We start from the raw sequence: 19,201 nt of genomic DNA on the forward strand, positions 1-19,201 counted from the left end.
GAGTACAATTATACACGTGAAACTGATTGTCACCGTTTCCCAGTAGTACTTCCAGAATTCCATGAGAATTCCAAAAATGCAAAATTGACACCAAAATTGTTGTGATTCATGCTTAAAATGCTTGAAAAAATGTAGATGTCCAGATCTTTTCTGATCCTACTCATGTCCCGTACATAAAGATTACATGAAGGGAGTTCCGGAGGGCTGAGGTCAGAGCCAGTGTTTAATTTGTAGACGAACAAGTGCCGGTGGCCAAAGCCCTGCTCAGAAGCCTTCGGCTGGCGCTGGCGTTGGCGTTCTACCAAGACTCACTGCCCTTCTATAGTACTCTTGCAGGTTCCTGATTTCTCCCTTTCGGGTAACTTTTCTCTCTTTCTTCTTCTTTCCTCTTTATGTTTTTTTCCCTCTGTTGATCTTGGGAAATGTCTGATAAGGAAAAATAAGTGCCAGAAAATCGGTGCCGGTGGATTCCACCAGCAACCCCCTGCTGAAATTAAGTACTGGTCAGAGCTGAGACATGCCATCAGTGGGTTTTTCACAATCTTCGAAATGTTGATGGCAGTGATTTTCAAGATCTCACTGATGTCAGTCACAGTTGATGAGCCACCTCTTGTTGAAGACAAAGGTGGTCCTTGTAAAAATGCTTCACTTCTTACACATTGCATTTTAAAGTCCACGTGCTGTGTCACCACTTGCAGTCAGTGAAAGATTCACATGCCAGGTGATGCTGTATGTGTAAGGCCAGCAGAATGGTAAGTGACAGAATTCTGAAGCCTTTGCAGGTATTAGGGCCCTGGTACATCTCACTGGCATATTCTGTAGATGAAAATCCGAGCACTACTATTGCACTGGCACGGCGGGGTTGAGTGATGATGATGCAACAGTATTACATTGTTCACGTAATGACATTTACTAACTGTTGGGATAGGAATGTCCCTGCTGTGAAGAGGATCACCCCAAACAAGGGCTGAGTCTAGAAGGCTGTCTGAGATGGACACATGAAAGGAGAACTGACCCAACTCGGTTCTTAAGGGCAGACAGAGAATAAACATCCTGTCTGCCATCTCTACATAAAAGTGGGACTTGTTTTCCTATGTAGGTGTCTGCGTAACATTGCAAATAAATGGTGAAGTCAAGATCAAGATCAAATAACCTTTATTCGGATATTACATTATCCATAAAAGTACACACATAATTACGTACATGGTCAAGATAAAATCATATTAAAATACGGTAACAATACTACATTTTCCTGGATAAAAACAGTAACAGAAAAAGTGCGAGGTATCATTAATGTCTGAGTCCACAAATTCATGTCTATTTCTGTGGCTTTATCAAATAAAATGTACATGTGCAGGAATCACCATTGAACTAGCAGCAATATATACATAGAGCATATGTTTAGCAGCATTATTTTAGGAACAAATTGTGTAAAGTGCGTAGAGTTTTGTAAAGTGCATAGAGCATAAATCCTAGTTAATAAGCTATCTAGGTAAAGTGCAGAATGCAATGTCAGCCAAAGAGAAAAAGTAGGCAGTTATCTATGCCTCCGTATTTACAAATGGAAATGCGGGGGAAAAAGTGCAACTGTGCCAGGTACTGATATATAAGGTCTCTAAAAACGTGTTAGCCAGATATGCATTAATTGTCAGGTTATTGTGATTTACATATTTACAAATAGCAGCATGGGTTAAAGTGCAACTGTGCAAAGTACAGAGAGGCCTATTCCCAGTCTGTAAAGATCACATTAGTCCATGTAAATAGATATTAATTCATATGGTGAAGTCATTGGTTCTGGAAGAGGTAGGGTGACAAATGTGTTCAAGCATTTGGTTTTCTATGGAGAAGTCTTTGAAGGATCTGACGCTTTGAACTTCTCTTTTGTGGTGACCCTTGTTTGTTGGTAGTATGCTCAGCAGGGAGAAAGGGATGGCAAAGTGGTCAGTCCAGTCCAGGGTTATGGGTGGTAGGCAATAGATTGCTGGTGATATTGAGAAGACAAGGTCAAGGATGTGGCCTTTGGAGTGTTTTGTTGTGTGGCATCCAAGTGACTTAGATGTCTGTGAAAGTTAAGTTTGAAACTGTGAAGCTTCATGTCGATTTAAAATACCCTATCAAAATTCGAGGTGAGCCTTTGATACTCTAATTGACTACATGGTCCACCAGAATGGCATAATCTACCATACTAAATGAGGCAGATACATCTAAAAGGACCAGGGCAATGCTTGTGGTCTTCTTCAGATCACAAGTCATGCTTTTGGAATCCACAAACCTACTGAGATAATTTACAGAAACCTCAATAAATTTGCAGACGTTTTCTCCCTCCTCAAAAACCATGTGCACGACACTTGCAGGCTAACATACACTCGCCCTGATGGCCCCCCGACTAGCATGCCCAGCCACCCACAAACCATCGCTCTTAGGGCTCGCAATTTAGTTCAACCTAACCCCTCTATCACTCCACTTGGGTCTAGAACCAGAACCGCTCCCAGACCTTTAGCCTCCTCCCCGCCAGACCCCCCTTCTGGCCTTGAGTCTGAAACCCTTAGTTTGGCCTGCAACACATATCGACATGGGCCTACCTCCCTCTATCTCCGAGTCTGAAACTCATCCTTTGGCCTGCGACAACTCAGCTCAACCTAACCCGTCTACTGCCCCACCTTGGCTCATAACTAGTACTGTTCTCAGACCCTCTGTCTCCTCCCCACCAGCTCCTCCCCCGGCTTTTGAGTCTGCTACTCACCCGCTGTCCTACGGCAACTCGAATCAACTTAATCCTTTTATCACCCCATCTGGGCCCACAACTACAACGGCTCCCAGAGCTTTAGTCACCCCCTCGACAGCCCCTCCCTCCGGCCTTGAGTCTGAAAACCTTCCTTTGGCCCACGGCACAAGTGTACTTAGACTGACCAACAGTAGCGCTGCCAGTCCCTTGGTTTCTTTCCCGCTAGCTCCTCCCTCAGACATTGAGTCTGAAGCTCTGCCTTTGGCCCATGACGCTAATTTTCCGGGGCCTAGCAACAGACTCGTCTCCAGACCATTGGTCTCCTCCCCACCAGCTCCCCCCGTCACTGAGACTGAACCTCCGCGATTGGCCTACGGCACATGTCCACCCAGCCCCTCTACCTTGCCCCCAAAGCTTGTCAATAGAACTGCTACCAAACCGCTGCTACCCGGCCCTCAAGCACCTCCCACCTATCTGGATATTGAAGCCCTTCACCTCAGAGCAGCCAAAGTAACGCAGTGCATTCATGTGAGAAGTTGGCCTGATGTGCAGTGCTCACTATTCTAGTGATCACTATATATCAGTCCAAACAACCCTTATTGATGATTGGTTGTAAGTCAACCTTATAGACCAGCTATCCTAGTAGCATGGATACGAGCAGTCTAAGGCTAAGACTCTAGAGGGCGTGTTAAGCCACCTGTTTTACCATCACATTACCCCTTGAACACCCAGTGAAAGGACACCACACAAGTGTTATGAAAATAAACAGTGTATTTATTAGAATCACAACAGCCCTGTACTCTTTATGAGGACAGGGTGCTAGGCACACAACAAAACTCTTACGAAAATACTTAAGTTAGCACGGTATACACAAATGCCCGAGGGGCACGAAAAACCATATACTCTAAAAGTGGAATGCGAAATTACTAGCAGGTAAGTACAGTACTAATAGGCTTTGGAATCGCTAGGACTTGACTAGGGAATCGTTAGATTACTTCTAGGAGGCCCAGGGGACTCGGGTGCAGAGTGTGCACTCTCACGCGGGATGCGGGACAAAGTCTATGGAAGCTAGTAAAGTTAAAGTTAGTGTTCACGGGCGAACCCGACCTGGTAGGGAGAAAACGACAGTGGATCCTGACCCTTGGATAGTGAGGCTATGCTGGGGCACCGAAATGCCGAAGTTACCTAGCCCAGGGGCTGCAGCTGCATATGTCTCAAAAGACGTCGGGAATCCTCGTTGCCGGACCAGGAGCCTGGAAGGAAGATGCTGGCAGGCGACCAGTGAAGATAGTTCGAGTTGATCCAAGCCTGGATCTGGAAGAGGGATGACACCTGAAAGCAGAGGGGACCAAGTTCGTGACTACTAGCCAGTAGTCAGTGGGCACCAGGAGGGCACCGGATGGTAGTCACCTCGACTAAGTGAGTGGGCGACGCTGGCTCTGCAGATCTCACGGACCAGGAGGCGTTGTCGGCGACCAGGATGGAGAGGCGAGCTGTCCCACGATGGATGAAGCTGTCGGTGTCGAAGAACCCAGGATTGGGCAACAAAGCCTTGGCTAATTCAAGCCCACGCGGTGGACTCAAAATGGCGTCTTGAGTGGACCAGGAGGGTCCGGGGTGCTCCTCTTCTGGAAGGGAGCAAGGGCCAGTCTGGAGCAACCAGACCAGCAGCAGTGATGTCGTCGGGCGTCGTTCAGAAGGCCACAAGCCAGCGGGCTAGTAGCCAAACAACGCGGTGAGCAGCAAAAAGCAGAAGGGCCCCACGCCGATCGTGGAGATGCTGGGGGGCTGCTCTTCGGTGCTGGAGCTGCTCAGGGTCGGGGCTTCTCGGACCCCAAAGCACTGGCCAGGAAATTACTCGGCGGGCTTGCTGTGCAGAAGTCGTGCAGTCTTGGCAATAGTCGGTCCCTTGAGGTCTCGTCGCACTCACGTTTCTCAGCTTGGCTGTAGAGGTGAGTAGAGGTCGGAGGTGCGAGGGAAGCCGGGTCTTGTCGAGCTGGGCAGTCGGATTCCGGAGGAAGGACTTACAGCAGACCGCAGTGTTCTTGCGATGGTGCCTGCGGATGCAGGGTGACTACTCCTTAGTCACAAGGGAGAATCTTGAAGAAGGAAATCTTGAAGTCCTTTCGTAGAAAGTCGTGTCTTGATTCCAAAGATGATCTAATTTGGAAGGGGGCCTGCTCCTACCTTTATCTGGGAAAAGGGGGCTGGCACGCGACTAGGTCCTGCCCTATGGGTGGGACCAGGAGGGGGGTGGTTACACCCACTTCCTTGGCGGGCTTTTCCCCAGCTCAGGGTCTGGAGTGTCCCTGGAACTGGTTCAAGCCGGCCTATGCATAGTGAGCACCGGGGTGCCACTTGCAGTCACCTTCCTCTGAAGCCCTGCCTACCTAGGATACACAAAATCCTGTCTGGGACGGTGCTGGCACCGCCCCTGGCAGGAAACCCTTTGTCCTTATCTCCTGCTCTGGGAGGACTCCCAGCAGCAGGAGGGCAGACTTGTGTCTCGGTGGCAGCATCCATTTTGTGGAGCTGAGGCTCTGTTTGACTTTAACCGGGGTTAGGGGTTACATACATGTCGTGTCCCTCTAGAAGGGTGGAATGCTAACCCCGTCGCCAGAATTGGCGAGGGGTTAGTATTCCAATTCGTATGACACCTTACTCGACATGTTTTGATAAAGCGATACCAGAGTTGGCATATAACTGCGAGGATTATAATGCACTTAAGAGTATATGGTATGCGATATCATGGAAACGGCTAAGGGATAGATCCCGAAAGCCGCAGACAGGCTCAGCTCACGCCAGAGCACCATCTCACACGATTCCAAGCACTCTGCCTTCAGGATTGTTAAGGCCTGCCATAGGAGTGACTGATAGGAGATCTGTGTGTCCATTTTAGGGTTAGATATAGGTATACTATATCTAAAGCAAAGGGTGAGTACACCACCTTGCCCCAGCTGTCGTGCAGCCAGTTGTGTCAGTTTAGTTAGTCAGCCCAGGGGTGGCACAATACATGCTTCAGCCCCTGGGAGACTTCTGGGTGCACCTCAGCCCTGGGTACAGGGACTTGGAGAGGGCCCAGTGCCAATTCAGTACGTGAGTACAATTTGGATAGAGAGAACAGCTAGGCTGTGGGTCTGATTAGCAGGCCCACAGCCAGGGAAAGTCGTAAACCAGTGCAGCAAAAAGCAAAAATCTGGGTGATCATAGGATTGCAGACCCTACTCTCCTACATGACCCCCCCCCAAACTTTGGGACAATAAACTAACCTTGACCAGGTGAGTCTTCTTGCTCTAAGTGGAAATACCTGCAGAGCCCATCAGCATTGCTGTGATCAGTACCAGGTCTATACTCCACTGTAAAATCCATCCCCTGTAGGGAAATGGACCATCTAAGCAGTTTGGGGTTTTCACCCTTCATCTGATTTAGCCACAAGAGGGGCTTATGGTCGGTCTGAATGGTGAAGTGAGTGCCAAACAAGTAGGCCCTCAGCTTCTTCAGGGCCCAAACCACAGCAAAGGCCTTCCTCTCAATAGCTGACCAATTTTTCTCTCTGGGTGTCAACCTCATACTAATGAAAGCAATAGGCTGATCATTACCATCAAAATTCAGTTGAGACAGAACAGCCCCCACACCCAACTCAGAAGCATCTGTTTGGACAATGAATGGCTTGGAGTAATCTGGACTCTTTAGGATAGGTGCTGTGCACATGGCCTGCTTTAGGTCATTGAACGCTTTCTGACAGCTTGCTGTCCACTGAACTTTCTTTGGCATCTTTTTGCTTGTCAGGTCATTAAGAGGGGTCACTATGGACCCATAATTTCTGACAAACTTCCTATAGTACCCAGTCAGGCCCAAGAAAGCTCGAACCTGAGTCTGGGTGATTGGAGGAGTCCAGTCCTTGATGGCCTGTATCTTACTCTCCAGTGGCTGAACCTGGCCTCCACCTACAAGGTGGCCCAGGTATACAACCTGTGTCTGCCCTATCTGGCACTTAGTGGCCTTGATAGTGAGGCCTGCCTTTTGCAGAGCCTCTAACACTTTCCTCAGGTGGACCAGGTGATCCTCCTAGGTGGAGCTAAAGACAGCAATATCGTCAAGATATGCTGCACAGAAGTCATCCAGCCCAGTGAGGACTTGATTCACCAACCTTTGGAAGGTGGCAGGTGCATTTTTCAAACCAAAGGGCATTACCACAAATTGATAATGCCCACCAGGGGTAGAAAATGCTGTCTTAGGTTTGGCCTCCTCGGCTAACCTGATTTGCCAATACCCAGCTGTCAAATCAAATGTACTTAAGAAGTTGGCAGAAGCCAATTTATCTATAAGTTCATCTGCTCTTGGTATTGGGTGGGCATCAGTCTTAGTGACTGCATTGAGGCCTCTGTAGTCTACGCAAAACCTCATCTCTCTCTTACCACCCTGGGTGTGAGGCTTTGGCACTAGAACTACTGGGCTAGCCCAAGGGCTATCTGAGGGCTCAATGACTCCCAGCTCCAACATTTTCTGCACTTCAGTTTTGATGCAGTCTCTAACATGATCAGGCTGTCTGTAGATTTTACTCTTGACAGGCAGACTGTCCCCAGTGTCAACATCATGGGTACACCAATCAGTTTGGCTGGGTGTCAGAGAGAACATATGTCTGAAGGATTGCAGAACCTGCCTGCAATCCTGTTGCTGATGTTCAGTGAGGCTGCCACAAAAGACAACACCATCAACTGATCCATCATCAGGATTCTGAGTGAGCAGGTCTGGGAGAGGGTCACTCTCTTCCTCCTGTCCCTCATCTGTGGCCATGAGCAAGCTCATGTCCTTCCTGTCAACATATGCTTTGAGCCTGTTAACATGGAGCACTCTAAGAGGGCTCCTGGGAGTTCCAAGGTCCACCAAGTAGGTAACCTCTCCCTTTTGCTCAATGATGGTGTGGGGCCCAGACCATTTGTCTTTCAGAGCTGCTGGGGCCACTGGCTCCAGCACCCACACCTTCTGCCCTGGCTGGTACACAGTCAGAACAGCCTTTTGGTCATGCCAAGCTTTTTGAAGTTCTTGGCTGGCCTCAAGGTTTTTAGATGCCTTTTCCATATACTCAGCCATCCTGGAGCGGAGACCAAGTACATAGTCCACTATGTTGGTTGCAGGCTTTTTGAGAGGTCTCTCCCATCCTTCCTTCACCAAACACAGGGGTCCTCTTACAGGATGCCCATACAGAAGCTCAAAAGGGCTGTAGCCAACCCCCTTCTGTGGGACCTCTCTGTAAGCAAACAAGAGGCAGGGGATCAGGACATCCCATCTTCTCCTAAGAGTTTCAGGTAGCCCATGAATCATCCCTTTTAGGGTCCTGTTGAATCTCTCAACAAGCCCATTGCATTGTGGGTGGTAGGGTGTGGTGAACTTGTAGTTCACACCACACTCCTTCCACATTGCAGTCAGATATCCTGACATGAAGTTTGTACCTCTGTCAGAAATGACCTCCTTAGGGAAACCCACTCTGGAGAACACTCCAACTAGGGCTCTTGCCACTACAGGGGCTGTAGTGGTCCTAAGGGGAATAGCCTCAGGATACCTGGTGGCATGATCCACTACCACCAGTATAAACTTGTGCCCTGATGCTGTCTGGGGTTCCATTGGACCAACAATGTCAATCCCCACCCTTTCAAAGGGAACCCCCACCACAGGTAGTGGTATGAGGGGGGCCTTTGTTGTGCCACCTGACTTACCACTGGCTTGGCAAGTGACACAGGAGCGACAAAACTCCTTGGTATTCTCATTCATATGGGGCCAGTGAAAGTGTGAGACAAGCCTGTCCCAAGTCTTTGTCTGACCTAAGTGACCTGCAAGGGGAATCTCATGGGCCAAGGTGAGAAGGAAACCTCTCAGAGACAAGGGGATGACCAGCCTCCTGGTTGCACCAGGCTTGGGGTCTCTTGACTCAGAGTACAGGAGTCCATCTTCCCAGTATACCCTGTGGGCACCTGTGGCATTCCCTGCAGCCTCAGCAGCAGCCTGCTGTCTGAGGGGTTCAAGGGAAGGGCAGTCTAACTGTGCCTTCCCCAGGTCTGCTCTGGAGCGTCCCCCTAAGCCCAGAAACTCAACTTGATCAAGTTCAAGCTCTTTAGGCTCAGTTTCCCTCAGTTCTCTCAGATCAGCCTCCTCAGAGACTTGATCCTCGACCTGGGACAAGGGGGAAGGCAAAGCCTTAACCCTACTGCTCTTCTTCTTGGGAGGTGTCTGGTCCATAATTTCAGGATCCAGCACCTGTTCAGTGGGGCATCTTCTGGCCTGTGACCTAGTCACAGCAAGCACATGTGCTGGCAAGCCTAACATTTCCATGTGAGTCCTCTGCTCCACTTCTGACCATTGTGATGACTCCAAATCATTGCCCAACAAACAATCAACTGGGAGGTCTGAACTGACTACAACTTTCTTTTGTCCCTTCACTCCACCCCAGGAGAAAGCCACAATTGCCACACTATGACTAGTAGTGACATTGCTGGCATTGGTCACCAGGAAATCAGTACCTGGCATGATCTGTCCAGGGTCCACAAAGTTAGGTGTCACCATGGTGACACTGGCACAAGTGTCCCTATAGGCCTGAGCCATTTTGCCATTTATCAAAGGTGTCTGCCTGTATTTGCCCAAAGTATTGGGACTTATCTCAGGGGACATATCCACATCCCCTGTACAGACAAGGACAGCCTGAGTGAGTGTGCCAACTAAGTTGTCAGACCCCTCAGTACCCAAGGTTAACCCAACTAATGCCTTGGGAGGTACACTACCACTACTGACTGTACTAGGGGGTGCAGTTGCCTTAGGGGCTGTAGTGGCAGGAGTTTGTCCTCCTCTTTTGGTGCACTCACTAAACCAGTGAGATTTACTTTTGCAGTACTGGCACCACCTTTTTGACTGGCCTTCTTGAGTCTTCTTCTTCTGGGAAGCCTGACCCCCACCCTCTTTGGTTTGTTGGGGACCTGGTGAAGACTTCTGGTCATTTTGTTCATTCTTAACATTACCCTTCTGGTCTGCTTTCTTCTGACCACCCTGGTTCTGGTTCTGGTTCTGCTTGATCCTTGTCCTGACCCATTTGTCTGCCTTCTTTACCAATTCTTGGGGAGAGGTCAGATCTGAATCAACAAGGTGCTGGTGCAACAACTGGTTCTGACAATTGTTTAAAATTTGTTCTCTCATCATTAGATTATACAATCCTGTGTAATCTGTAACCTTGCTACCCAGCAACCAGCCCTCCAAAGCCTTAGTGGCACAATCCACAAAGTCAGACCAGTCCTGAGACTGAGTTTTCTGGGTGTCTCTGAACAGCAACCTGTACTGCTCAGTGGTTAAACCAAACCCATCAACCAGTGCATTTTTCAGGACCTGGTAATCATTAGCATCCTCCACTCTTGTAGTGAGGAGCTTATCTCTACCTTTACCATCAAAGGAGAGCCACAGTATAGCTGCCCACTGACTTCGGGGAATGCACTGCACAGTGCAGGCCCTCTCCAAAGCAGCCATCCATTTCTGGATATCATCCCCTTGCTTAAAGGGGGCACTATTTTAGTCAGGTGTTTAGTATCTAAACCCTTCTCTCTATCTCTTGGGAGATTGCTGCCACCAGTGGGAGCTAGCCCACTCATCTGCTGCTCTCTGGCAAAAGCAAGCTTTTCTTTGGCCAGGGCAAGTTCTTCCCTTTCAATCCTCAGAGCAGCCTGTCTCATTCTAGCTTCATGCTCTATTCTCTGAGGGGAAGTCACTCTCCTCTGTGGAGAGTTCCTCCTCCTCTGGGAAGAGGCATTAGAGTGCAGAGATCTATTGGAGTCCCTAGAAAGAGATCTATCTCTCCTAACTCCAAGGTTAGGCCCACTTCGGGTTAGTACTGGGGGGCCCCCAGATCCTAGCCCAAGTAAGTCTAAGTTGGCCCTGGTTAGCCTTCTGACTACCTCAAGACCTTTGTCTACCTCATCCCCAGAGAGTTCCTCTTGATCCTCCTCCTCAACTGCAGTAGCAGTGTTGGGGAGGTCTGGATCCCCAGAGGTTCCCTCTAAGGCAGGCATATTCTCATGTAACTGAGAAATCTTTCTGGCGTCATATGTCTCTAAGAGACCTATCAGAAAGGGAATGGTGGGGTTAGACCCCTGCTTCAGTTTCCTGGAGGTACAGACTTGTCTCATCTCCTGGAAACTGAGAGCTGCATATCTTGAAGTGACCTGTGGAGGGTCAACACTTACCAGGGGAGTCTCAGTGGACTCTCCATGGTTAGACATGCTTTTCTAGTGAGGTGTAAGTGGTGCACTTACCTACACTATATGTTTGCCTACTGATCCCTTGCTAGAGTTGTAGTTTAGGGTGTGCTAGGCCCTAGGAGCTACAACAGCTGGTTCAGTAGAACTCAGAGTATTCTAAGCTAAGTTATATGTACCTTTAGTACTTATGTGATCTTTCACAAGATATTCTTAGGGCATGTGTGGTAAAACAACAGCAAGCTCAAATCCCAACCGCTGCTCACCAATGTGAGAAGTTGGCCTGATGTGCAGTGCTCACTATTCTAGTGATCACTATATATCAGTCCAAACAACCCTTATTGATGATTGGTTGTAAGTCAACCTTATAGACCAGCTAACCTAGTAGCATGGATACGAGCAGTCTAAGGCTAAGACTCTAGAGGGCGTGTTAAGCCAGCTGTTTTACCATCACATTACCCCTTGAACACCCAGTGAAAGGACACCACACAAGTGTTATGAAAATAAACAGTGTATTTATTAGAATCACAACAGCCCTGTACTCTTTATGAGGACAGGGTGCTAGGCACACAACAAAACTCTTACGAAAATACTTAAGTTAGCACGGTATACACAAATGCCCGAGGGGCACGAAAAACCATATACTCTAAAAGTGGAATGCGAAATTACTAGCAGGTAAGTACAGTACTAATAGGCTTTGGAATCGCTAGGACTTGACTAGGGAATCGTTAGATTACTTCTAGGAGGCCCAGGGGACTCGGGTGCAGAGTGTGCACTCTCACGCGGGATGCGGGACAAAGTCTATGGAAGCTAGTAAAGTTAAAGTTAGTGTTCACGGGCGAACCCGACCTGGTAGGGAGAAAACGACAGTGGATCCTGACCCTTGGATAGTGAGGCTATGCTGGGGCACCGAAATGCCGAAGTTACCTAGCCCAGGGGCTGCAGCTGCATATGTCTGAAAAGACGTCGGGAATCCTCGTTGCCGGACCAGGAGCCTGGAAGGAAGATGCTGGCAGGCGACCAGTGAAGATAGTTCGAGTTGATCCAAGCCTGGATCTGGAAGAGGGATGACACCTGAAAGCAGAGGGGACCAAGTTCGTGACTACTAGCCAGTAGTCAGTGGGCACCAGGAGGGCACCGGATGGTAGTCACCTCGACTAGGTGAGTGGGCGACGCTGGCTCTGCAGATCTCACGGACCAGGAGGCGTTGTCGGCGACCAGGATGGAGAGGCGAGCTGTCCCACGATGGATGAAGCTGTCGGCGTCGAAGAACCCAGGATTGGGCAACAAAGCCTTGGCTAATTCAAGCCCACGCGGTGGACTCAAAATGGCGTCTTGAGTGGACCAGGAGGGTCCGGGGTGCTCCTCTTCTGGAAGGGAGCAAGGGCCAGTCTGGAGCAACCAGACCAGCAGCAGTGATGTCGTCGGGCGTCGTTCAGAAGGCCACAAGCCAGCGGGCTAGTAGCCAAACAACGCGGTGAGCAGCAAAAAGCAGAAGGGCCCCACGCCGATCGTGGAGATGCTGGGGGGCTGCTCTTCGGTGCTGGAGCTGCTCAGGGTCGGGGCTTCTCGGACCCCAAAGCACTCGCCAGGAAATTACTCGGTGGGCTTGCTGTGCAGAAGTCGTGCAGTCTTGGCAATAGTCGGTCCCTTGAGGTCTCGTCGCACTCACGGTTCTCAGCTTGGCTGTAGAGGTGAGTAGAGGTCGGAGGTGCCAGGGAAGCCAGGTCTTGTCGAGCTGGGCAGTCGGATTCCGGAGGAAGGACTTACAGCAGACCGCAGTGTTCTTGCGATGGTGCCTGCGGATGCAGGGTGACTACTCCTTAGTCACAAGGGAGAATCTTGAAGAAGGAAATCTTGAAGTCCTTTCGTAGAAAGTCGTGTCTTGATTCCAAAGATGATCTAATTTGGAAGGGGGCCTGCTCCTACCTTTATCTGGGAAAAGGGGGCTGGCACGCGACTAGGTCCTGCCCTATGGGTGGGACCAGGAGGGGGGTGGTTACACCCACTTCCTTGGCGGGCTTTTCCCCAGCTCAGGGTCTGGAGTGTCCCTGGAACTGGTTCAAGCCGGCCTATGCATAGTGAGCACCGGGGTGCCACTTGCAGTCACCTTCCTCTGAAGCCCTGCCTACCTAGGATACACAAAATCCTGTCTGGGACGGTGCTGGCACCGCCCCTGGCAGGAAACCCTTTGTCCTTATCTCCTGCTCTGGGAGGACTCCCAGCAGCAGGAGGGCAGACTTGTGTCTCGGTGGCAGCATCCATTTTGTGGAGCTGAGGCTCTGTTTGACTTTAACCGGGGTTAGGGGTTACATACATGTCGTGTCCCTCTAGAAGGGTGGAATGCTAACCCCGTCGCCAGAATTGGCGAGGGGTTAGTATTCCAATTCGTATGACACCTTACTCGACATGTTTTGATAAAGCGATACCAGAGTTGGCATATAACCGCGAGGATTATAATGCACTTAAGAGTATATGGTATGCGATATCATGGAAACGGCTAAGGGATAGATCCCGAAAGCCGCAGACAGGCTCAGCTCACGCCAGAGCACCATCTCACACGATTCCAAGCACTCTGCCTTCAGGATTGTTAAGGCCTGCCATAGGAGTGACTGATAGGAGATCTGTGTGTCCATTTTAGGGTTAGATATAGGTATACTATATCTAAAGCAAAGGGTGAGTACACCACCTTGCCCCAGCTGTCGTGCAGCCAGTTGTGTCAGTTTAGTTAGTCAGCCCAGGGGTGGCACAATACATGCTTCAGCCCCTGGGAGACTTCTGGGTGCACCTCAGCCCTGGGTACAGGGACTTGGAGAGGGCCCAGTGCCAATTCAGTACCTGAGTACAATTTGGATAGAGAGAACAGCTAGGCTGTGGGTCTGATTAGCAGGCCCACAGCCAGGGAAAGTCGTAAACCAGTGCAGCAAAAAGCAAAAATCTGGGTGATCATAGGATTGCAGACCCTACTCTCCTACAATTCATAACTCCATTCTAGAGTTAATGAACCTCCTTTACCTCAATGAATGTGCCTTCTTCGAGCTCAAGTCCACGTGGAACCCCACCCCCCTCCCTACCATAGAGCCCACTACTCACCCCCTAAGGGTGTCTTCAAGACACCTCCGCTCTTGCAAGCAACCATGCCACGTCTCCAAGGAGGATACTCTAGCCCTCCTCCTTTCCTACAACTCTACCCTTGTCACCCCGAGTCCGCCAGACCTTACTATTGAGGAAATTCCCTCATATAACCTGGCCCCAGCAGTCCCTAACCCACCAGTCGTGGAGGTCGAACAGGCCATATGCATGGTCGCAATCAACCCAAACAGGTCAGCTACTCGCCGCAACAGAAGTGTGATTGATAGCAACCTCGCGCCTGTACCCCTGTCAGCCCCATCGCACAGCGCTCTCCCCAAGCCCCCATTATCTGGCCTCCTAATCAACTGCCGCTCTGCAGTGAAACATGCCGCCGATATTGCAGATCTCATACTGAGCCAAAACCTGGACTTAGCAATCCTGACCGAATTGTGGCCCAACGAATCCTCATCTCCATGCCTGGACCTCCTAGTCCTTCCCAATTACAAAATTGCAAGATTGGATAGGCAATCCAGCAAAAAAGGAGCAGGCAGTGCCTGCATTTATAGCTCTTACCTCCATGTCACTGAACTCCTGACTGACTCCACAGATTCCTTTGAATACCTAGCACTCTCTGTATGAAACAACTCCGCTTCAATCTGCACATCTTTTACCATCCCACTAATGATGCCTTTACTGACCACCTAATGGAACTTATCACAGCCAAAGTCTCCGCCAACTCCAATGACATCTTCCTTGGTGACTTCAATCTGCACTGGAACGACCCCAAGGTTCCACATGTCAATGTTATCAAAGATTTCCTAGCCACACAGGCCCTAACCCAAGTATACTCACTCCCCACACACTCAAAAGGCACTACCTTAGACTGGATCATTGCCATGGAACCAATAGTCAAACTTATCGCTATAGACCCTTGTGACTGGTCCTACCACCACGCTATCAACTTCCTACTACCTGACACCCGGACGACCAGAGCACCGCAACAGGTGATTCCCAAATGCTGGGTTAGAGACACCAATAACTTGGATCCCAGTGAACTGATAGCTCATTGCAAGTCTGACCTGCCCCCCTCACATCACATCGGTCTGTGACCTTAATGATCATTACTCAGTAAATTTAACTAACATTCTTGATGACCTTGCTCTGCTAAAACTAAAAAGAATCCTAACCGAAGACAAAACCCCCTGGTTCAATGGGTCCCTTAACAGAGAGAGGAGATCCCTTTGGGAGTCAGAAAGAATCTGGAGACAGCACCCCTCCGCCGCACAGTTAAAACTTCTCCGCCAGGCCAGAAATACCTACAACAAAAACATCCTCAATTCAAAGATCTGAAATGGGGAATGCCAAAAACAGACCCCGCAAGCTATTTGAACCGGTCAAACACCAATCAAACAAGCTGGCCAAAACATTGAAAGAAACCCCCAAATAGCTAATATCCTCTGAGGAGTTCTCCTCCTTTTCCTCTGACAAAATCATTACCTTAGGAATCAAACTCAGATCCGCCATTCACTCTCAACCCCCTCTGGATCTGCCTCCGCGACGCCTCTACAGGCTTCTCCCAAGAACCAAGCACACTGGACTGACTTCAAAAGCTATAACGAACACGCCGTCTCAGAAATCCTTTCCACCTTAAACTTGAATAACCACTTCAATGACCCACTCCCTGCTAATTGCCTAGCTGCAGCCGCCCAGTCCATCATTCCTAGCTGGACTGCAATAATAAATGCCTCCCTTCTACAGGGATCCGTACCCTACTCGCTGAAAGTTGGCCAAGTCCTCCCCATCCTAAAACAAACGTTGCTGGATCCTGCCTCCCCTAACAACTTTAGACCCATCTCCAGCATCCCACTCTTAGCTAAAGTTCTAGAGAAGTGTGTGCAACAGCAGTTGAGCCAACACATCACCAACTTCCACCTTCTAGATGACTTCCAATCTGGATTCAGGCTCTGACACAGCACGGAAACCACCATACTTCACATTGTGGATGATGCCCTCCAAGCCCTGGACCAAGACAAAACCTGTCTTCTAATCCTCTTGGATCTGTCCTCAGCCTTCGACATGGTCAGCCATGAGAAACTTCTTGAACGCCTCAGACTCAGGATGGGTATTGGTGGCTCTGTCCTGGAATGGTTTAGGTCCTTCCTACACAACCGATCGCATAGATACCTGATTAATGGCAATGTGTCTGCCCCTTCCCCGGTCCCTGTTGGAGTCCCCCAAGGTTCAACCCTGTCCCCCACCCTCTTCAACCTTTACCTAGAACCGCTTGCCGAAGTACTACACTCCGCAAACATCTCGTACCACATGTACGCAGATGACACCCAGATTTACATCAAGATCTCCTCTATCGAGGAGATTTTCTCCATGAATGAAGCCTTGAAACTGAAAGTCCAATGGTTCTCATCCAGCCAACTCAAACTCAACGCAAAAAACACAGAATTTATTCTAATATCCCCACCCAAACCAACCCTGAGCTTCATATATGGATCAAGGCCATCACAGCCTTAAACTGGCCTCCAACCATTGTTGACTTTGAAAAATCCCTCGGAATAACCCTGGTCAGTAATTTGAAGACGCGGGACCACATCAACTCGATGGGTAAATCAGCCAGATTCCACCTGAGCTATCTAAGGAAACTGAAACCCTTCCTTGACACTCCTGATTTTAAAATGGCTGTTCAGGCATTACTCATCTCAAGAATGGAATATGGCTCTACACTCTCGGGTTTACCCAAGATCTCGCTGGCACCTTCAAAAGCTTGCTTCAACGTGGCCGCCAGGCTTCTAACAGGCTCAAGGAAGTTCGATCATATCTCATCACATTTGAAAGTGCTGAACTGGCTTTCCCTACAGGCCAGAATCGAACTCAAAATGGCATGTACCACGCACAAGGCATTATACACAAACTCCCCTGCTTATCTTGCACGGAAACTCGTGCTATCCGAAGGGACGAAAAACTCACGGTTCTCCAGAGACCTCCTGCTCCAACCTGCATGTTTTAAGAAAAAGAAAACATACAACCGGGCCTTCTCTGGAGCCGCACCAAGAATATGGAACTCACTCCCGCCCGCCATCAGAAGAATCCCGTCACTGCCTCGCTTAAAAAAAGATGCCAAAACCTTCCAAATGGGAAAATTCCTCACCTAAACTCTGCCTGTGATGAGATCTTGCCCCATCTTCTTGCTTTGCATCCCTGGGAGTGCACAGGCACTATCCTCCCGGCTTCTCTGAGCTTCTCACCACTGACTTTGAACCCTTGTGTTCCCTGCAAAGTGTAAATGTAACTGTTACTTTGTCCCCTCTTTCTTTCCCTCTGTTCCAAGCCCCCCTTTCCCTCCTCTCCAAGCCTTTGTATACTGCTGCTGATTCCTGTAAAGCACTCTGATACCCTAACGGGTCAAGTGTGCGCTCTATAAAACTCAAAAATAAACAAATAAATAATAAATAAAGTAATATAATCCTGACTTCAGCAATAGAAATTCCTGTTCACTATAAAAACATGTGTGAATTGCAATTAGTGAGTGTGCAGTTCCCTGAAGAAGTTACAAAACCTATATGGATCATTTGTACACAACAAACAACGTTGACACTTAGGGCCTCATTACGATGTCAGCGGACTCACTTCTGCCCGACACCATTGTGGATTTGGGACCGACGACCTCCGTTATTAGGATGCAACCACACTCTCATTTCTCTGTGGGAGCTTGTACTGCGGTCGGAAACCAGTCGCAGCACAAGCTCCCATAAAGAAATGGGAGTTTTTGTTGATCCCTGCACCTGTGGTGCCTGCCATGCCGTGCAGGGATTGACAGGGGGGCACCATATTTGCCCCCCAGATCCCCAACCGGAGGCCACTCTTGCAAGGGGGCCATGCTAGGGGCCCCCAAGTCGCTTTCCGATAGGCTTTTTATGTCAGAAAACCCGACATGGAAAGCCTGTGGGAAACTGACATCATATTCCCGATGGCAGAAACGCTGTTCTAAAGGGCTTGCATGCTGGTTCCGACTGGCCAATGGATTCCTTGAGCCCGTCGGAAGCCAGCCGGAATGACCGGCCAGTTTCACTTCCAACCACCGTCATCCTAATATGGTGGTCAAAGGGGAACCGAAGATGTTGGTCTGAAAGGTTCTGACCGCAGGTTTGAGGCTCTACAACTGACATCAAAATGAGGCCCTGAGATGGATATGAAATGTGTGTTTCTTTTTCTAAAGTGGTGTCCAGAAGGTATCTTGGAAATTAATTGACTCAGAAGCTGCAACTCACTTTTAACCTTCCCATCCGCTCCCGCTTTACTGACACTACTCACTAGCAATAAATTGCAAAAATGTCTGTCTATTGACATTAGGCTGAGCATGTGTCCTATAATAGCAACATGGTTGTACTAGTATGAAGTTGGCACACTAGCATTTAATTTTCAAAAACTATAACTGATAAGAAATTATGAGCAACAAGATTCTCTAAAATAATTGAAACATCCTTATGGTGACACCTGACAGTTTATGGCCAACATAACAGATTAGCTGCATCTTGTGATGTTAGTTGTTAGAACTGGGGCACAGGATTTAAAAAACACCTTTCCTAAAAGATGTGTTAATAAATTCTGAGTTCAGGGATACCAGACTTTTATGTCTTTCCTTGCTCCTATGGGAAGATATGCTGGTAGCCACTGTAGTCAGCATTCCCCATGATAGCCAATGGGCAAGGTAGCCTTACAATAGTGAAAAACAAAAATGGCTGCCTTTCACTACCAGAGCATGTCACCTGCACAAGTACATGCTCTACCTTTCATATACACTGCACCCTGCCCAGGGGGGTACCTTGGGCCTTCCATAGGGGTGACCAATGTGTACAGAAAGGGAAGGGCTAGGCATGGCCATTGGGGACACGGACCAGGAGGACATGGCTGTTCACGGACTGCACACAGGTACTGTGGTGGCAGGCCTGAGACACCATTTTAGGGCTACTCATGTGAGTGGCACAATCAGTGCTGCAGGCCCACTAGTAGCATTTGCCATCACCAGCCATGGCACACCCAGTGCACTTTACTAGGGACTTCGTGGTGATACAAATATTCCAATCAGGTATATCCAATCACAATAACAATTTCCACAAGGAGCACTAGCCCTTTAATACTGATCAGCAGTGGCAAAGGG

Source organism: Lissotriton helveticus, chromosome 9, assembly GCF_964261635.1.
Source record: "Lissotriton helveticus chromosome 9, aLisHel1.1, whole genome shotgun sequence".
In the NCBI taxonomy this organism is placed as follows: domain Eukaryota; kingdom Metazoa; phylum Chordata; class Amphibia; order Caudata; family Salamandridae; genus Lissotriton; species Lissotriton helveticus.